This window comes from Pecten maximus, chromosome 14 (genome assembly GCF_902652985.1).
Source record: "Pecten maximus chromosome 14, xPecMax1.1, whole genome shotgun sequence".
In the NCBI taxonomy this organism is placed as follows: domain Eukaryota; kingdom Metazoa; phylum Mollusca; class Bivalvia; order Pectinida; family Pectinidae; genus Pecten; species Pecten maximus.
This window is the reverse complement of record NC_047028.1, coordinates 31,128,677-31,148,942: the sequence shown is the minus strand read 5'-3', so window position 1 is coordinate 31,148,942 and position 20,266 is coordinate 31,128,677. Positions and strand designations below refer to the sequence as shown.

Genomic DNA, 20,266 nt, shown 5'->3' with positions numbered 1-20,266 from the left:
GGGATCATACATGTTCCTCTGTTATAGGGGATCATACATGTTCCTCTGTTATAGGGGGATCATACATGTTCCTCTGTTATAGGGATCATATATGTTCCTCTGTTATAGGGGATCATACATGTTCCTCTGTTATAGGGGATCATACATGTTCTCTGTTATAGGGGGATCATACATGTTCCTATGTTATAGGGGATCATATATGTTCCTCTGTTATAGGAGGATCATACATGTTCCTCTGTTATAGGGGATCATAAATGTTCCTCTGTTATAGGGGGATAATATATGTTCCTCTGTTATAGGAGGATCATACATGTTCCTCTGTTATAGGGGATCATATATGTTCCTCTGTTATAGGGGGATCATACATGTTCCTCTGTTATAGGGGGATCATACATGTTCCTCTGTTAGAGGGGGATCATACATGTTCCTCTGTTAAAGGGGATCATAAATGTTCCTTGTTATAGGGGGATCATACATGTTCCTCTGTTATAGGGGGATCATACATGTTCCTCTGTTATAGGGATCATACATGTTCCTCTGTTATAGGGATCATACATGTTCCTCTGTTATAGGGGATCATACATGTTCCTCTGTTATAGGGGGATCATACATGTTCCTCTGTTATAGGGATCATACATGTTCCTCTTTTATAGGGGATCATACATGTTCCTCTGTTATAGGGGGATCATACATGTTCCTCTGTTATAGGGGATCATATATGTTCCTCTGTTATAGGGGGATCATACATGTTCCTCTGTTATAGGGGATCATACATGTTCCTCTGTTATAGGGGGATCATACATGTTCCTCTGTTATAGGGGGATCATACATGTTCCTCTGTTATAGGGGATCATACATGTTCCTCTCTTATAGGGGATCATATATGTTCCTCTGTTATAGGGGGATCATACATGTTCCTCTGTTATAGGGGGATCATACATGTTCCTCTGTTATAGGGGATCATACATGTTCCTCTGTTATAGGGGATCATATATGTTCCTCTGTTATAGGGGATCATACATGTTCCTCTGTTATAGGGGGATCATACATGTTCCTCTGTTATAGGGATCATACATGTTCCTCTGTGATAGGTGATCCTACATGTTCCTCTTTTATAGGGGATCATATATGTTCATCTGTTATAGGGGATCATATATGTTCCTCTGTTATAGGGGATCATACATGTTCCTCTGTTATAGAGGGATCATACATGTTCCTCTGTTATAGGGATCATACATGTTCCTCTGTTATAGGGGATCATACCTGTTCCTCTGTTATAGGGGATCATATATGTTCCTCTGTTATGGGGATCATACATGTTCCTCTGTTATAGGGGATCATATATGTTCCTCTGTTATAGGGGGATCATATATGTTCCTCTGTTATAGGGGATCATATATGTTCCTCTGTTATAGGGGATCATATATGTTCCTCTGTTATAGGGGATCATACATGTTCCTCTGTTATAGGGGATCATATATGTTCCTCTGTTATAGGGGGATCATACATGTTCCTCTGTTATAGGGGGATCATACATGTTCCTCTGTTATAGGGGGACCATATATGTTCCTCTGTTATAGGGGATCATACATGTTCCTCTGTTATAGGGGATCATATATGTTCCTCTGTTATAGGGGATCATACATGTTCCTCTGTTATAGGGGGATCATACATGTTCCTCTGTTATAGGGATCATAAATGTTCCTCTGTTATAGGGGATCATATATGTTCATCTGTTATAGGGGGATCATACATGTTCCTCTGTTATAGGGGATCATACATGTTCCTCTGTTATAGGGGATCATACATGTTCCTCTGTTATAGGGGGATCATATATGTTCCTCTGTTATAGGGGGATCATACATGTTCCTCTGTTATAGGGGATCATATATGTTCCTCTGTTATAGGAGGATCATACATGTTCCTCTGTTAAAGAGGGATCATACATGTTCCTCTGTTATAGGGGGTCATACATGTTCCTCTGTTATAGGGGATCATACATGTTCCTCTGTTATAGGGGGATCATACATGATCCTCTGTTATAGGGGGATCATATATGTTCCTCTGTTATAGGGGATCATACATGTTCCTCTGTTATAGGGGATCATAAATGTTCCTCTGTTATAGGGGATCATAAATGTTCCTCTGTTATAGGGGATCATACATGTTCCTCTGTTATAGAGGGATCATACATGTTCCTCTGTTATAGGGATCATACATGTTCCTCTGTTATAGGGGATCATATATGTTCCTCTGTTATAGGAGGATCATACATGTTCCTCTGTTAAAGAGGGATCATACATGTTCCTCTGTTATAGGGGATCATACATGTTCCTCTGTTATATGGGATCATACATGTTCCTCTGTTATAGGGGGATCATACATGTTCCTATGTTATAGGGGGATCATACATGTTCCTCTGTTATAGGGGGATCATATATGTTCCTCTGTTATAGGAGGATCATACATGTTCCTTTGTTATAGGGGATATACATGTTCCTCTGTTATAGGGGGATCATACATGTTCCTCTGTTATAGGGGATCATACATGTTCCTCTGTTACAGGGGGATCATACATGTTCCTCTGTTATAGGGGGATCATATATGTTCCTCTGTTATAGGGGGATCATACATGTTCCTCTCTTATAGGAGGATCATACATGTTCCTCTGTTATAGGGGATCATATATGTTCCTCTGTTATAGGGGGATCATACATGTTCCTCTGTTATAGGGGGATCATATATGTTCCTCTGTTATAGGGGATCATACATGTTCCTCTGTTATAGGGGGATCATACATGTTCCTCTGTTATAGGGGATCATACATGTTCCTCTGTTATAGGGGATCATATATGTTCCTCTGTTATAGGGGGATCATACATGTTCCTCTGTTATAGGGGGATCATACATGTTCCTCTGTTATAGGGGATCATACATGTTCCTCTGTTATAGGGGATCATATATGTTCCTCTGTTATAGGGGGATCATATATGTTCCTCTGTTATAGGGGGATCATACATGTTCCTCTGTTATAGGGGATCATACATGTTCCTCTGTTATAGGGGATCACATATGTTCCTCTGTTATAGGGGACATACATGTTCCTCTGTTATAGGGGGATCATACATGTTCCTCTGTTATAGGGATCATATATGTTCCTCTGTTATAGGGGGATCATACATGTTCCTCTGTTATAGGGGAATCATACATGTTCCTCTGTTATAGGGGGATCATACATGTTCCTCTGTTATAGGGGATCATACATGTTCCTCTGTTATAGGGGATCATATATGTTCCTCTGTTATAGGAGGATCATACATGTTCCTCTGTTATAGAGGGATCATACATGTTCCTCTGTTATAGGGGGATCATACATGTTCCTCTGTTATAGGGGATCAAACATGTTCCTCTGTTATAGGGGATCATATATGTTCCTCTGTTATAGGGGGATCATATATGTTCCTCTGTTATAGGGGATCATACATGTTCCTCTGTTATAGGGGGATCATACATGATCCTTTGTTATAGGGGGATCATACATGTTCCTCTGTTATAGGGGATCATATATGTTCCTCTGTTATAGGGGGATCATACATGTTCCTCTGTTATAGGGATCATACATGTTCCTCTGTTATAGGGGATCATACATGTTCCTCTGTTATAGGGATCATAAATGTTCCTCTGTTATAGGGATCATACATGTTCCTCTGTTATAGGGGATCATACATGTTCCTCTGTTATAGGGGGATCATACATGTTCCTCTGTTATAGGGATCATACATGTTCCTCTTTTATAGGGGATCATACATGTTCCTCTGTTATAGGGGGATCATACATGTTCCTCTGTTATAGGGGATCATATATGTTCCTCTGTTATAGGGGGATCATACATGTTCCTCTGTTATAGGGGATCATACATGTTCCTCTGTTATAGGGATCATACATGTTCCTCTGTTTTAGGGGATCATACATGTTCCTCTGTTATAGGGGGATCATACATGTTCCTCTGTTATAGGGATCATACATGTTCCTCTGTTATAGGGATCATACATGTTCCTCTGTTATAGGGGATCATACATGTTCCTCTGTTATAGGGGGATCATACATGTTCCTCTGTTATAGGGATCATATATGTTCCTCTGTTATAGGGGATCATACATGTTCCTCTGTTATAGGGGATCATACATGTTCTCTGTTATAGGGGGATCATACATGTTCCTATGTTATAGGGGATCATATATGTTCCTCTGTTATAGGAGGATCATACATGTTCCTCTGTTATAGGGGATCATAAATGTTCCTCTGTTATAGGGGGATAATATATGTTCCTCTGTTATAGGAGGATCATACATGTTCCTCTGTTATAGGGATCATACATGTTCCTCTGTTATAGGGGATCATACATGTTCCTCTGTTATAGGGGGATCATACATGTTCCTCTGTTATAGGGATCATACATGTTCCTCTTTTATAGGGGATCATACATGTTCCTCTGTTATAGGGGGATCATACATGTTCCTCTGTTATAGGGGATCATACATGTTCCTCTGTTATAGGGGGATCATACATGTTCCTCTGTTATAGGGGATCATACATGTTCCTCTGTTATAGGGATCATACATGTTCCTCTGTTTTAGGGGATCATACATGTTCCTCTGTTATAGGGGGATCATACATGTTCCTCTGTTATAGGGATCATACATGTTCCTCTGTTATAGGGATCATACATGTTCCTCTGTTATAGGGGATCATACATGTTCCTCTGTTATAGGGGGATCATACATGTTCCTCTGTTATAGGGATCATATATGTTCCTCTGTTATAGGGGATCATACATGTTCCTCTGTTATAGGGGATCATACATGTTCTCTGTTATAGGGGGATCATACATGTTCCTATGTTATAGGGGATCATATATGTTCCTCTGTTATAGGAGGATCATACATGTTCCTCTGTTATAGGGGATCATAAATGTTCCTCTCTTATAGGGGGATAATATATGTTCCTCTGTTATAGGAGGATCATACATGTTCCTCTGTTATAGGGGATCATATATGTTCCTCTGTTATAGGGGGATCATACATGTTCCTCTGTTATAGGGGGATCATACATGTTCCTCTGTTAGAGGGGGATCATACATGTTCCTCTGTTAAAGGGGATCATAAATGTTCCTTTGTTATAGGGGGATCATACATGTTCCTCTGTTATAGGGGGATCATACATGTTCCTCTGTTATAGGGATCATACATGTTCCTCTGTTATAGGGATCATACATGTTCCTCTGTTATAGGGGATCATACATGTTCCTCTGTTATAGGGGGATCATACATGTTCCTCTGTTATAGGGATCATACATGTTCCTCTTTTATAGGGGATCATACATGTTCCTCTGTTATAGGGGGATCATACATGTTCCTCTGTTATAGGGGATCATATATGTTCCTCTGTTATAGGGGGATCATACATGTTCCTCTGTTATAGGGGATCATACATGTTCCTCTGTTATAGGGGGATCATACATGTTCCTCTGTTATAGGGGGATCATACATGTTCCTCTGTTATAGGGGATCATACATGTTCCTCTCTTATAGGGGATCATATATGTTCCTCTGTTATAGGGGGATCATACATGTTCCTCTGTTATAGGGGGATCATACATGTTCCTCTGTTATAGGGGATCATACATGTTCCTCTGTTATAGGGGATCATATATGTTCCTCTGTTATAGGGGATCATACATGTTCCTCTGTTATAGGGGGATCATACATGTTCCTCTGTTATAGGGATCATACATGTTCCTCTGTGATAGGTGATCCTACATGTTCCTCTTTTATAGGGGATCATATATGTTCATCTGTTATAGGGGATCATATATGTTCCTCTGTTATAGGGGATCATACATGTTCCTCTGTTATAGAGGGATCATACATGTTCCTCTGTTATAGGGATCATACATGTTCCTCTGTTATAGGGGATCATATATGTTCCTCTGTTATAGGAGGATCATACATGTTCCTCTGTTAAAGAGGGATCATACATGTTCCTCTGTTATAGGGGATCATACATGTTCCTCTGTTATAGGAGGATCATACATGTTCCTTTGTTATAGGGGATATACATGTTCCTCTGTTATAGGGGGATCATACATGTTCCTCTGTTATAGGGGATCATACATGTTCCTCTGTTACAGGGGGATCATACATGTTCCTCTGTTATAGGGGGATCATATATGTTCCTCTGTTATAGGGGGATCATACATGTTCCTCTCTTATAGGGGATCATACATGTTCCTCTGTTATAGGGGGATCATACATGTTCCTCTGTTATAGGGGGATCATATATGTTCCTCTGTTATAGGGGGATCATATATGTTCCTCTGTTATAGGGGGATCATACATGTTCCTCTGTTATAGGGGGATCATACATGTTCCTATGTTATAGGGGATCATATATGTTCCTGTGTTATAGGGGGATCATACATGTTCCTCTGTTATAGGAGGATCATACATGTTCCTCTGTTATAGGGGATCATATATGTTCCTCTGTTATAGGGGGATCATACATGTTCCTCTGTTATAGGGGGATCATATATGTTCCTCTGTTATAGGGGATCATACATGTTCCTCTGTTATAGGGGGATCATACATGTTCCTCTGTTATAGGGGATCATACATGTTCCTCTGTTATAGGGGATCATATATGTTCCTCTGTTATAGGGGGATCATACATGTTCCTCTGTTATAGGGGGATCATACATGTTCCTCTGTTATAGGGGATCATACATGTTCCTCTGTTATAGGGGATCATATATGTTCCTCTGTTATAGGGGGATCAAATATGTTCCTCTGTTATAGGGGGATCATACATGTTCCTCTGTTATAGGGGATCATACATGTTCCTCTGTTATAGGGGATCATATATGTTCCTCTGTTATAGGGGATCATACATGTTCCTCTGTTATAGGGGGATCATACATGTTCCTCTGTTATAGGGATCATATATGTTCCTCTGTTATAGGGGGATCATAGATGTTCCTCTGTTATAGGGGAATCATACATGTTCCTCTGTTATAGGGGGATCATACATGTTCCTCTGTTATAGGGGATCATACATGTTCCTCTGTTATAGGGGATCATATATGTTCCTCTGTTATAGGAGGATCATACATGTTCCTCTGTTATAGAGGGATCATACATGTTCCTCTGTTATAGGGGGATCATACATGTTCCTCTGTTATAGGGGATCAAACATGTTCCTCTGTTATAGGGGATCATATATGTTCCTCTGTTATAGGGGGATCATATATGTTCCTCTGTTATAGGGGATCATACATGTTCCTCTGTTATAGGGGGATCATACATGTTCCTTTGTTATAGGGGGATCATACATGTTCCTCTGTTATAGGGGATCATATATGTTCCTCTGTTATAGGGGGATCATACATGTTCCTCTGTTATAGGGATCATACATGTTCCTCTGTTATAGGGGATCATACATGTTCCTCTGTTATAGGGATCATACATGTTCCTCTGTTATAGGGGATCATACATGTTCCTCTGTTATAGGGGGATCATACATGTTCCTCTGTTATAGGGATCATACATGTTCCTCTTTTATAGGGGATCATACATGTTCCTCTGTTATAGGGGGATCATACATGTTCCTCTGTTATAGGGGATCATATATGTTCCTCTGTTATAGGGGGATCATACATGTTCCTCTGTTATAGGGGATCATACATGTTCCTCTGTTATAGGGATCATACATGTTCCTCTGTTTTAGGGGATCATACATGTTCCTCTGTTATAGGGGGATCATACATGTTCCTCTGTTATAGGGATCATACATGTTCCTCTGTTATAGGGATCATACATGTTCCTCTGTTATAGGGGATCATACATGTTCCTCTGTTATAGGGGGATCATACATGTTCGTCTGTTATAGGGATCATATATGTTCCTCTGTTATAGGGGATCATACATGTTCCTCTGTTATAGGGGATCATACATGTTCCTCTGTTATAGGGGATCATACATGTTCTCTGTTATAGGGGGATCATACATGTTCCTATGTTATAGGGGATCATATATGTTCCTCTGTTATAGGAGGATCATACATGTTCCTCTGTTATAGGGGATCATATATGTTCCTCTGTTATAGGGATCATACATGTTCCTCTGTTATAGGGGATCATAAATGTTCCTCTGTTATAGGGGGATAATATATGTTCCTCTGTTATAGGAGGATCATACATGTTCCTCTGTTATAGGGGATCATATATGTTCCTCTGTTATAGGGGGATCATACATGTTCCTCTGTTATAGGGGGATCATACATGTTCCTCTGTTAGAGGGGGATCATACATGTTCCTCTGTTAAAGGGGATCATAAATGTTCCTTTGTTATAGGGGGATCATACATGTTCCTCTGTTATAGGGGGATCATACATGTTCCTCTGTTAGAGGGGGATCATACATGTTCCTCTGTTATAGAGGGATCATACATGTTCCTCTGTTATAGGGGGATCATACATGTTCCTCTGTTATAGGGGATCATACATGTTCCTCCGTTATAGGGGATCATATATGTTCCTCTGTTATAGGGGGATCGTATATGTTCCTCTGTTATAGGGGATCATACATGTTCCTCTGTTATAGGGGGATCATACATGTTCCTCTGTTATAGGGGATCATATATGTTCCTCTGTTATAGGGGGATCATACATGTTCCTCTGTTATAGGGATCATACATGTTCCTCTGTTATAGGGGATCATACATGTTCCTCTGTTATAGGGATCATACATGTTCCTCTGTTATAGGGATCATACATGTTCCTCTGTTATAGGGGATCATACATGTTCCTCTGTTATAGGGGGATCATACATGTTCCTCTGTTATAGGGATCATACATGTTCCTCTTTTATAGGGGATCATACATGTTCCTCTGTTATAGGGGGATCATACATGTTCCTCTGTTATAGGGGATCATATATGTTCCTCTGTTATAGGGGGATCATACATGTTCCTCTGTTATAGGGGATCATACATGTTCCTCTGTTATAGGGATCATACATGTTCCTCTGTTTTAGGGGATCATACATGTTCCTCTGTTATAGGGGGATCATACATGTTCCTCTGTTATAGGGATCATACATGTTCCTCTGTTATAGGGATCATACATGTTCCTCTGTTATAGGGGATCATACATGTTCCTCTGTTATAGGGGGATCATACATGTTCCTCTGTTATAGGGATCATACATGTTCCTCTGTTATAGGGGATCATACATGTTCCTCTGTTATAGGGGATCATACATGTTCTCTGTTATAGGGGGATCATACATGTTCCTATGTTATAGGGGATCATATATGTTCCTCTGTTATAGGAGGATCATACATGTTCCTCTGTTATAGGGGATCATATATGTTCCTCTGTTATAGGGATCATACATGTTCCTCTGTTATAGGAGATCATAAATGTTCCTCTGTTATAGGGGGATCATATATGTTCCTCTGTTATAGGAGGATCATACATGTTCCTCTGTTATAGGGGATCATATATGTTCCTCTGTTATAGGGGGATCATACATGTTCCTCTGTTATAGGGGGATCATACATGTTCCTCTGTTAGAGGGGGATCATACATGTTCCTCTGTTAAAGGGGATCATAAATGTTCCTTTGTTATAGGGGGATCATACATGTTCCTCTGTTATAGGGGGATCATACATGTTCCTCTGTTAGAGGGGGATCATACATGTTCCTCTGTTATAGGGGATCATATATGTTCCTCTGTTATAGGGGATCATACATGTTCCTCTGTTATATGGGGATCATATATGTTCCTCTGTTATAGGGGATCATATATGTTCCTCTGTTATAGGGGATCATATATGTTCCTCTGTTATAGGGGGATCATATATGTTCCTCTGTTATAGGGGGATCTTACATGTTCCTCTGTTATAGGGGGATCATATATGTTCCTCTGTTATAGGGGATCATATATGTTCCTCTGTTATAGGGGGATCATACATGTTCCTCTGTTAGAGGGGGATCATACATGTTCCTCTGTTATAGGGGGATCATACATGTTCCTCTGTTATAGGAGGAGCATACATGTTCCTCTGTTATAGGGGATCATACATGTTCCTCTGTTATAGGGGATCATACATGTTCCTCTGTTATAGGGATCATACATGTTCCTCTGTTATAGGGGATCATATATGTTCCTCTGTTATAGGGGGATCATATATGTTCCTCTGTTATAGGGGGATCATACATGTTCCTCTGTTATAGGGGGATCATACATGTTCCTCTGTTATAGGGGATCATACATGTTCCTCTGTTATAGGGGGATCAATTTGGAAAATCAAAAATATACATTCCTACTGAAAATAGAATGACGGAAAATTCAAAGTGTAAAATGGCGTGAATTTCCCAAGTGAGTGTTCTTCAGTGCACTTATAAATATTAGGATTACTGTCTTTTGAGTAACGGTACGCTCTTATGTGCCATTAAACCCATACAATAACAAAATTAATCTGGTAGAAAAAACTCAAAGTTTAATTTGATATACATTTCACACCATTTGAACTTTAAACGAGCGAGTCACTAGTAATAACATATAGTAAATGATTTAGTTGTGTGAGTCCTAATACCACAGATAACATACTCAGCAAGTGTCCAATACGGAAATAAAGACATCAAACTTAACAGAAGTTCACTAATCTTTCAGACCTGGATGGAAATCCGATTTATTTTTTATCAACGATATAATTAATAATGATGGTATAACTAAAACAAAAATAAAATACTAACAATTAAAAGAAACAAGAGACTAGATGAGTGAGGTAAGTCAGGTAAAGAAATAGAGGGATATGATAAAGGGAGATAATGCATGTGTGAATGTACAAACTAACTAAACTAAATGATTTATTAGTCATTGATAGAGGAGTTGGTATAAAAAATGATCAAGTGAATCTTAAGTTTCTTTGATTAGCATTTACACTGCTGTATAAGAAAAAGAAATCAGGGTCATACTACAGAGGTATGTGGTAAGATTTGTTTAAGTTAGAAAACAGTGGTTTGATTTTCCATGGAGTAATGGAATTTATCAATATCATTTTAAAAGAGAATAGCAGAAAAATATTCAAATGTAAGCTATTCCATAATATTCTTCCAAATGGAATCTTACTAAAAAGATTGGATATTATTGATAATGATGTTGTACTATATCATATAAAATTAAGGATAACTATAAGCACTGTTATATTATATGTCAATATGCCGATTCATTGTGGAATTTAATAGATAAACTTTTTCAAAAACATAATTACAATGTTCAGTTAAGAAATATGTATCACATTGTGATAGGATATAACTCCTACAACAATATAGAGATATAAAATTATGAAAAAACAGCAATGTATTTAAACGAGTAACAAGTATAAAACGAACAAGGATGGATAGTATTGCAACAGCAATACAAAGTCCCCTGCCTGACCCAGGAGTTCAACTATTTATTTCCCATTTTTAAACTACGTGTTATACTGATCACGTATGCCAAGTTTCGTTAAAATCAGAGTAGTCGGCGGCCGCTGACTTCTCATTGGTTGAGACTTGTCCGGACAACTCCTCCTAAAGTGCTACTCCGATTTTAACGAAACTTGGTATATATGATCAGTATAACATGTAGTTGTGCATCCTACATTTTGTTTTTTCTTAAAAACCAATTTTCAAAATGGCCGCCAACTTCTCATTGGTTGAGACTTGTCCGGACAACTCCTCCTAAAGTACTACACTGATTTTAACGAAACTTCGTATACATGATCAGTATAACATGTAGTTGTGCATCCCACATTTTTTTTTCAAAAATTCATTTATCAAAATGGCTGCCGGCTTCTCATTGGTTGAGGCTTGTCCGGACAACTCCTCCTAAAGTACTACTCCGATTTTAACGAAACTTGGTATTCATGATCAGTATAACATGTAGTTGTGCATCCTACACTTTTTTTCTGAAAGACAAATTTTCAAAATGGCCGCCGACTTCTCATTGGTTGAGACTTGTCCGGACAACTCCTCCTAAAGTACTACTCCGATTTTAACGAAACTTGGTATACATAATCAGTATAATATTATGTAGTTGTGCATCCCAATTTTTCTTTTCGAAAAAAAAAAACAAATTCAAAATGGCCGCCGGCTTCTCATTGGTTGAGGCGTGTCCGGACAATCCTTAAGTACTACTCCGATTTTAACGAAACTTGGTATACGTTATCAGTATAACAGGTAGTTTAAAAAATGGGAAATAAATAGTTGCACTCCTGGGTCAGGCAGGGGACTTTGTATTGCTGTTGCAATACTATCCAACCTTGTTTATCTTTAATACAAACAGGATTTTACAAAATAAATTCGAGTTTTCTACATTTTCCTTAATTCTGGATACTTCTTGCAAAATACACGTAATTTGCTAAGGATTTACACAGGTCTAACCTGATATTTATTCCAATTAACATAAAAAGTCAATTTGTTGACATTGAATAAAGATTTTAACACTTTTGAAACCAACGACATTGAGAGCAGGTCAAGACCTGTCATTTTAATCAAACTTACAAACTCTTTATCCAACATAATGCTGACAAATTTAAAAGTGACCATTGTTTTTCGGTTAATGAGTAGTGGTTTCAGGATTTTAAGATATTTGGTCACCTTGACTTTGACAGTAGGTGAAGGTCAGGCGTATGGACAAAATTGGTAGCGCTCAATCCCAGTGTACTACTGCCCAATATAAAAGCCAGTATATACAATGAGATTGTCAAGACGTCGTTTAAAGATTTTAATCAATTTAACACATCTAAAATAGATCATGGTCAGACATTTGGCCAAACTTGGAGAACATTTATATTCGGAAAATTAAGAAATATTCTTGAAGTTATAAAGCAAAAAATATGCTGTTGTTGTCATCTTTGTTGTGTCTAGCCCCGATTTTAATTAACTCATACGCTGCATATACCTATATGTACATTTTGTATATTTTGAATTGCAACGTGTGATAACCATTGAACCATCAAAACGCCATTTCTTATATCCTTAAAGTTGGATATTAGCACATCGATACCGTATCTAAACCTCGAGTTTCCCTTATTGTTTCAATATTGAATGATATTTCATGCACGTCGCAAACTATTCATTTCTAAGTATGCATAAATCATTCAATCAATATTTACCTTTCTCAGCTCTTTACTTTCATTTTTGAGTCCATCTTCGAACTACTTATATTCTTTCGACTGCAGCATCTTGTTTTGAATTGAATCTGTAATGAAAAACATAAAACCATATAAAGAAATATTTGGTAATATTTCGATCTAATTACTACCTTCTTTAGCACATGAGTGCATGTTATGTACATTTTAAACTTATCTAAAATATATTTTTATTTAAGGCAAAGTGATATTGCCTTCAGTGCTTTAGAGCACATACTGACAACGGAAATCTAGCACCTTTAATCATGTCTCAGTATATACATTAATAAAGCACGATATTCCATTGCAATCTAACAATCGATAGCTTGTTACTGAAAATCGAAGAAGTTGTTCACTACAATATGGTGATAAAATATGGAAAGAATTTTTTTTTTTTTTTTTTGTGAAATATATTGAACAATTCTTTTAGAATCAAAGAGGAAGTTAGGACACACAAAAGGCAAGTGAAATTAAAAGAAAAGAAGAGAATGCAGAAGCCAGCGGGAGAAAATATGCAGTTAGATGAAAAAACCTCCAGAGCTGTATTTGGAGAGAGTAAAATATGTATTATGCAAGTGGACGTAGCCACAATATATTGGATATAACCAGACTTACTATCCACAGGAAACATGCAAGGAAGGCATTGATATTGATCTTATTTGATAATTTTAAGAACTATATATGTTCCGGATATTGCCAAACGAAAACCTTTTGCAAGGAAACAAGTCATGATGTAGCTTGGGGTGGCCCGCTCATTGCCGTACATCCTCAGACAGGTTTAGAACTTTTATGCATCTCGATTACAAAGTGTCAAGGGTACAATCCCCATTTAAATTCGTGTTGCAAATGAGGATGAGGCTATCAATGAACCATTACATATACGTGCGGTAGGGGGTAGTATGTGCACTGAAAAGTGTCTGGACCAAGGGCTACTTCTGGGGGCTTTTTGTTTACACCAATTTTCTTCCCGAAATGAGACAAAAAGACCACATCCCAAACAAGTAAGAAAAACATGAACGGTATGTGTAACGTTTGAAAACGGAACCCGTTGAAACGTGAGCCACATGTACATGTTGCTCTGAATAACAGCACTGTTATAAGATACAATTCTGTATACAATTTAACAAGCATAAAATATTCGATCCATATAATGACCTTTGGTATATCTTCAAATTGTAATGTGATATACATATAAAATGTAAACGATATTGATCAACATTGATAAACAATTTGACATTTGACATTTATTGACCCATATTATAACCTATGATAAGATATTGATATAACACGTACACGATATTGATCGACACTGATTAACAATTTGACCCGTGACCTTTGTGACATATATAATGACGTTTGGTATATCTCATCATTGTTATCAGATATACATATGACATGTACACGATTTTGATCGACTTTGATTGATAATTTGACCTGTGACCCTTGGTGACCTATATAATGACCTTTGGTATATCTTCAAACTGTGATATGATATTCATATAAAATGGGTACGATATTGATCAACCTTGATAAAATATTTGACCTTCGACCTTTGTTGACATATATAATGACCTTTGGTAAAATGTATCATTATGATAAGATATTAATGTAACAAGTACACGATATTGATCGACATTGATTAAAATTTGACATGTGACCTTTGGTAACCAATATAATAACATTTGGTGTATCTTCAAACTAAAATAATATATGCATATAAAATGTATACGATTTTGATCGATATTTACCTTTGACCTTGGTTGACGCATATAATGAGCCTTCGTATAAATTAAATAATAATAAGATAATTATGTATGATATTCATTGACATCGTTTTTTTTTTTCATAAACCGGGATCCACTGTAACATTTGAATATGGAATCGGTGTCATTTTAAACATATAATCTGGAAATGGGCCAGTATGTTTTGGAGTCCATTTTCAACGTGGAATATGGAACCGGGGTCATTTTCAGCAAAGATATGGAAATGGGTCAGTATGTCGTGGGGTCCATTTTCAACGTTGAATACGGTACCGGGGTCATTTAAAAAAAATAATAATATGGAAATGGGTCAGCTTGTTGTGGGGTCCATTTTCAACGTTAAATATGGAACCGGGGTCATTTTCAGCAAAGATATGGAAATGGGTCAGTATGTTGTGGGGTCCATTTTCAACGTTAAATATGGAACCGGGGTCATTTTTCAGCAACTGATATGGAAATGGGTCAGTATGTCGTGTGGTCCATTTTCAACGTTGAATATAGAACCGGGGTCATTTTCAGCAAATGAAATGGAAATGGGTCAGTATGTCGTGGGGTCCATTTTCAACGTTGAATATGGAAAGTTTATACCAAAGGTCATTAAAATGAATATCAGCAGCCATGACAAAAGGTAGCAAGTCAGATTCTTCATAAATATGGACTTATGTCATGTACATGTCATATGCATGTCTTATCAAGTTAAAAGTTAAACCAAAGGTCAATAGTTAGGTCATAGGTCAATTTTTTTACCAATGTCGATTAATATCGTTTTCGTGCTAAGTGAACATCTTATAGCAGTGATAAGCTATACCAATGTTTACTAAATGGGATACCAAAGGTCAAAGGTCAAATTATTAATCAATGTCGACCAATATTTAATACATTTCATATGCATATCATATTAGTTTGAATATATACCAAAGGTCATTATATGGGTCACTAAAGGTCACAGGTCAACTTCTTAATTAATTTGGACCAATGACGTATAAATTTCATATGCATATCATATAACGATGATACGTTATACGAAAGGTCATTATCTAGGTCAACAAATGGCAAAGGTTAAATTGTTAATCAATGTCGATCAATATCGTGTACATGTCATATAAATATGTTATAACTGTGATGAGTTATTGCAGTATATTGGTCATCAAGGGTCAAAGGTCAAATTATTACTCAATGTCGATCAATATCGTATACATTTCATATGCATATCATACTACAGTTTGAATATATACCAAAGATCATTATTTGGATCACAAAAGGTCACAGGTCAAATTCTTAATCAATATGGACCAATGTCATATACATGTCATATGCATATATTATAACGGTGGTAAGTTATACGATAGGTCATAGATTTCAACGTTGAAAATGGAATGGAACCGGGTTCCATTTTCCCTGGGGGTCCATTTTCAACGTTACACCTGTACCTGCCACGATAGCCCTGGTCAGACACTACTACACTAATCTATTCGTTACATATTTTTTTTAATTATTTTAACCCACTTTTTTTATCATAGAGATCTAAAAACACAATACGAATCTTTTAAAAAATGTATTTTTATCTGTTTTTAAACTCAAATAAAATAAATTTAATAGTATTTTGTTTGGTCCTTAATGACAAAGAACAAAGCCTCATTGAGTCATATAACCGGAATCATGACAACGGATAAAGGACTGACACAATTGTTTAGCTTCATGGAAATGCAGTAAGCTATATTCACTTTCACTTTCAGTACCGTGTTGTTTTGAGACTTCGTTTCGAGTGATCGAAAACGAAAGTGCTTTCTAACAGGCCATTGACTTCAAACTTAGCACCGGTGAATATATCAATATAGCTATATAAAATCAACATTATCAATGGGGATCCATCATGTTTCGAAAATATTCTGCTTTTTAAGATATGGTCGAAAATCACTGAGTGTTCATGACATGGCTGGAACTCCCACTAAAAAACTTCCTGGTTGCTAAGTATTTACACTTGGAGTAAATACCTTATAATTGTATAAGGTAATATGAAGCAAAGTAATTATGACAAAGTCAAAAACAAAGTATAAAGTAAATACCTACATACCTTCCTTAGAGACAGGTGAGCAGAGACCTATATACTAGTATATAGGTCTCTGAGGTGAGGGAGTGAGTGGTATACTGCCTGAAAGATGGCTTTTCCTTCGGAGCCTAAATTACAATTAGCAATGCGCATGCGTGCTGTATCTAAATCAATATTATTGATAATATATATATATAATTAGTCGTAGACATAGCTCTACAGAGCTAATGTGCTTTGTTTTACATGTACGACTTTAAATAAATCTTTTTGTATCTTGTAACATACGGTATCCTCCAAGACTTCTGAACGGCTTCCCAGGGCGGCACGACGAATTACCCAAATCTACCCAAATCTACCCAAATCCACCCAAATCTACCCATATATTCCACACAAAATAATATAATAATATATATTACATCAATAACGTATCAAAAAGATGTTTTTAACATTTTATAATGATTATTACGTACGGTCTTTGTCGATTGGTTTACAATTTAAAATTTAAGTAGGGGTTACCTACCTTATAAGGCTGCTAACATGTTGGTACGGGTCGTGATATTTCGTGTTTTTGTTTAATTTTTTTTTCAAATGGATTGACTTTAAACATATTTCATTGCCAACTGCCTGATTACATTGAAATAGGCATAAACATAAAATAGGCATATAAAATATTTAACATAGACACTGGTCTGTAAGAATATAAGAATACCTAGCAATATTTGTTGCTGTATTTAATGTAGTGTAAATGGATCTATAGAACTTTACTAAATACTATTGAATCTATAGAACTTTACTTAATACTATTGAACCTATAGAACTTTACTTAATACTATTGAACCTATAGAATTTTACTTAATACTATTGAACCTATACAATGTAGTTATTTGGATGTAATTGCGATATTATAGTTCATTTTTGGAAATAAGTTTATAATTTTTCTAAAGGAAATTAAATGGATGTAGCTGCTGCCGAAAAGAAGTGATGTCATGTTGAATTATTAACTTACTTGCAATGGATACAGCGGTAAATAGTGTCTTCTGATATATACTGGTCTATGATCTTACGAAGCTCCGCCCTCTAATTAGATGGGCGTGGCTTGAACTGTAATTACACCAATCGCGGTGCGTCTGCGTAGCCCAAGACATTTTGTAGGTATCCCGCCCACGTTTCTCATCAGTTTTTAAAGATTTTTTTTATTATTCCGTAATTCTAGAACGTACAATTGCATATTTTTGATTTTGTAAAGTTTATTATATTAAATAATATTCGTTTCTGATAAAAAAACCAAAAAAAAAACAATTGAGAATAGATAAATATCGAATTTAAAACAATAGAAAAATATTGAATTTAAAACAATTGTATTGCTAACAATACACAAAAGGATTGGACGCTAGTTCAAATTCACAACTTATCAATGTCCTCTCCGTAATACAATTATACATATAACTTATCAATGTCCTATCCGTAATACAACTATACATATAACGTATCAATGTCCTATCCGTAATACAACTATACATATAACGTATCAATGTCCTCTCCGTAATACAATTATACATATAACTTATCAATGTCCTCTCCGTAATACAATTATACATATAACGTATCAATGTCCTATCCGTAATACAATTATACATATAACGTATCAATGTCCTATCCGTAATACAACTATACATATAACTTATCAATGTCCTCTCCGTAATACAATTATACATATAACTTATCAATGTCCTCTCCGTAATACAATTATACATATAACTTATCAATGTCCTCTCCGTAATACAACTATACATATAACTTATCAATGTCCTCTCCGTAATACAACTATACATATAACTTATCAATGTCCTATCCATAATACAATTATACATACAGTATAGAAACTTAGCAATGGTATAATGATCATCACCATATAATAATTCTATCACAGTATTTTTAGAAAGCAGAAAGGAAAGTGAAGGATATGGTAGGAGGGATTTCATAGACATAGACATCAAGACTAAATATGCTCTCAAAACGATATATATAGCATCAGTATTAGAATACTCAGATAAAGTTTGGGATAACTGTACAAAAAACGAATCTGATTTACTGAATCTGTTCAACTAGAAGCTTTAAGGATTATAACAGGTTTAAAATTGTCAATTACGAAACAAAGCTAGTGATTTAAATTATGATAAATGTATGGATCATTTGGTTGATGATGGTTCTTGTACATGTGGTGTTAATATTAAAAACGAAATTCATTTCTTCTTCCAATGTCCACTTTATTTGAATATTTGACATCACATCATAACAGTTTATAACCTTCTAGGATATGTCAATCTTCACGTTATATTTATATGGTACCGTTGACTTGCCAGCTGATATATATAGAATCTTATTAGTTCTTATCTAAAAAAGTTAACGCTTTCAAAATCATAAGTAATATAATATTATTATGTCTATATACTCATTTATTTATAAATATTTATACAAAAGTTCTATCAATTAAAAATACATCATGAGTACATAGTAGTATGAGAGTGAGTGAGAATGTGTTTTCTTTGTTTATATACATGTACATGTATATCAATTATTAACTTCTAATATTTTCCTACTACATACTAATTTTGTAATACTCATATGTTCATTAAACTGGAAATCTATAGGAAAAAACTAATATAGGCTGAGCCTGTTGTCCAATCCCCTTTGCCAACACCAAATGTATATTCTGAACTTGTAAGATTAAACAACATCACAAGAGGAAATAGAATATGTACATGTAATATGTTGCAACCAGAACGAAATAGGAGACGAGTTCCATTATTTATTTAATTGTAGCGACCAACAAATATCATTTATCTGGACAAATATATATCTAGGTACTATTAAGAAAGACCCAGTACATTGAAGCATAATATCCCTTTTCTTTTTTTAGTAGATTTCGAGGAATTGAAATCACTAATGAAGTTTGAAATGGAATCTTTGTCATTGTTTAACCTAGTTTTTCTTACTATTTTGTCCATTCATATGTTGAAATGACGGTCGTCTTCAGTGCTAATGCATTTATATCGACATAATGATTAATCTTTATTTTAAATGTAATCAATAAAATTATAACAAATAAACATAAATAACAAAAGTTTATTTTTTCAGTAAGAGATAGTGATGTAAACCTCTTGCACAAACAGCAAGTATATATATGTATGTTTGAATATCAATTTTCGTGTAAAAATAGAT

General features: G+C 36.0%; 1 long non-coding RNA gene across 1 annotated transcript in view; it reads right to left on the bottom strand.

Annotated features, from left to right (window-relative positions):
- Positions 1–17,174, bottom strand: part of LOC117342710 — a 39,661-nt gene extending 22,487 nt beyond the window's left edge. The window contains exons 1-2 of the long non-coding RNA XR_004535882.1: positions 17,069–17,174; positions 13,220–13,305 (exon numbers count right to left, since the gene is read on the bottom strand). This is a non-coding gene — a long non-coding RNA (uncharacterized LOC117342710). The remainder of the gene's footprint in view (positions 1–13,219; positions 13,306–17,068) is intronic.
- Positions 17,175–20,266: the final 3,092 nt, after the last annotated feature.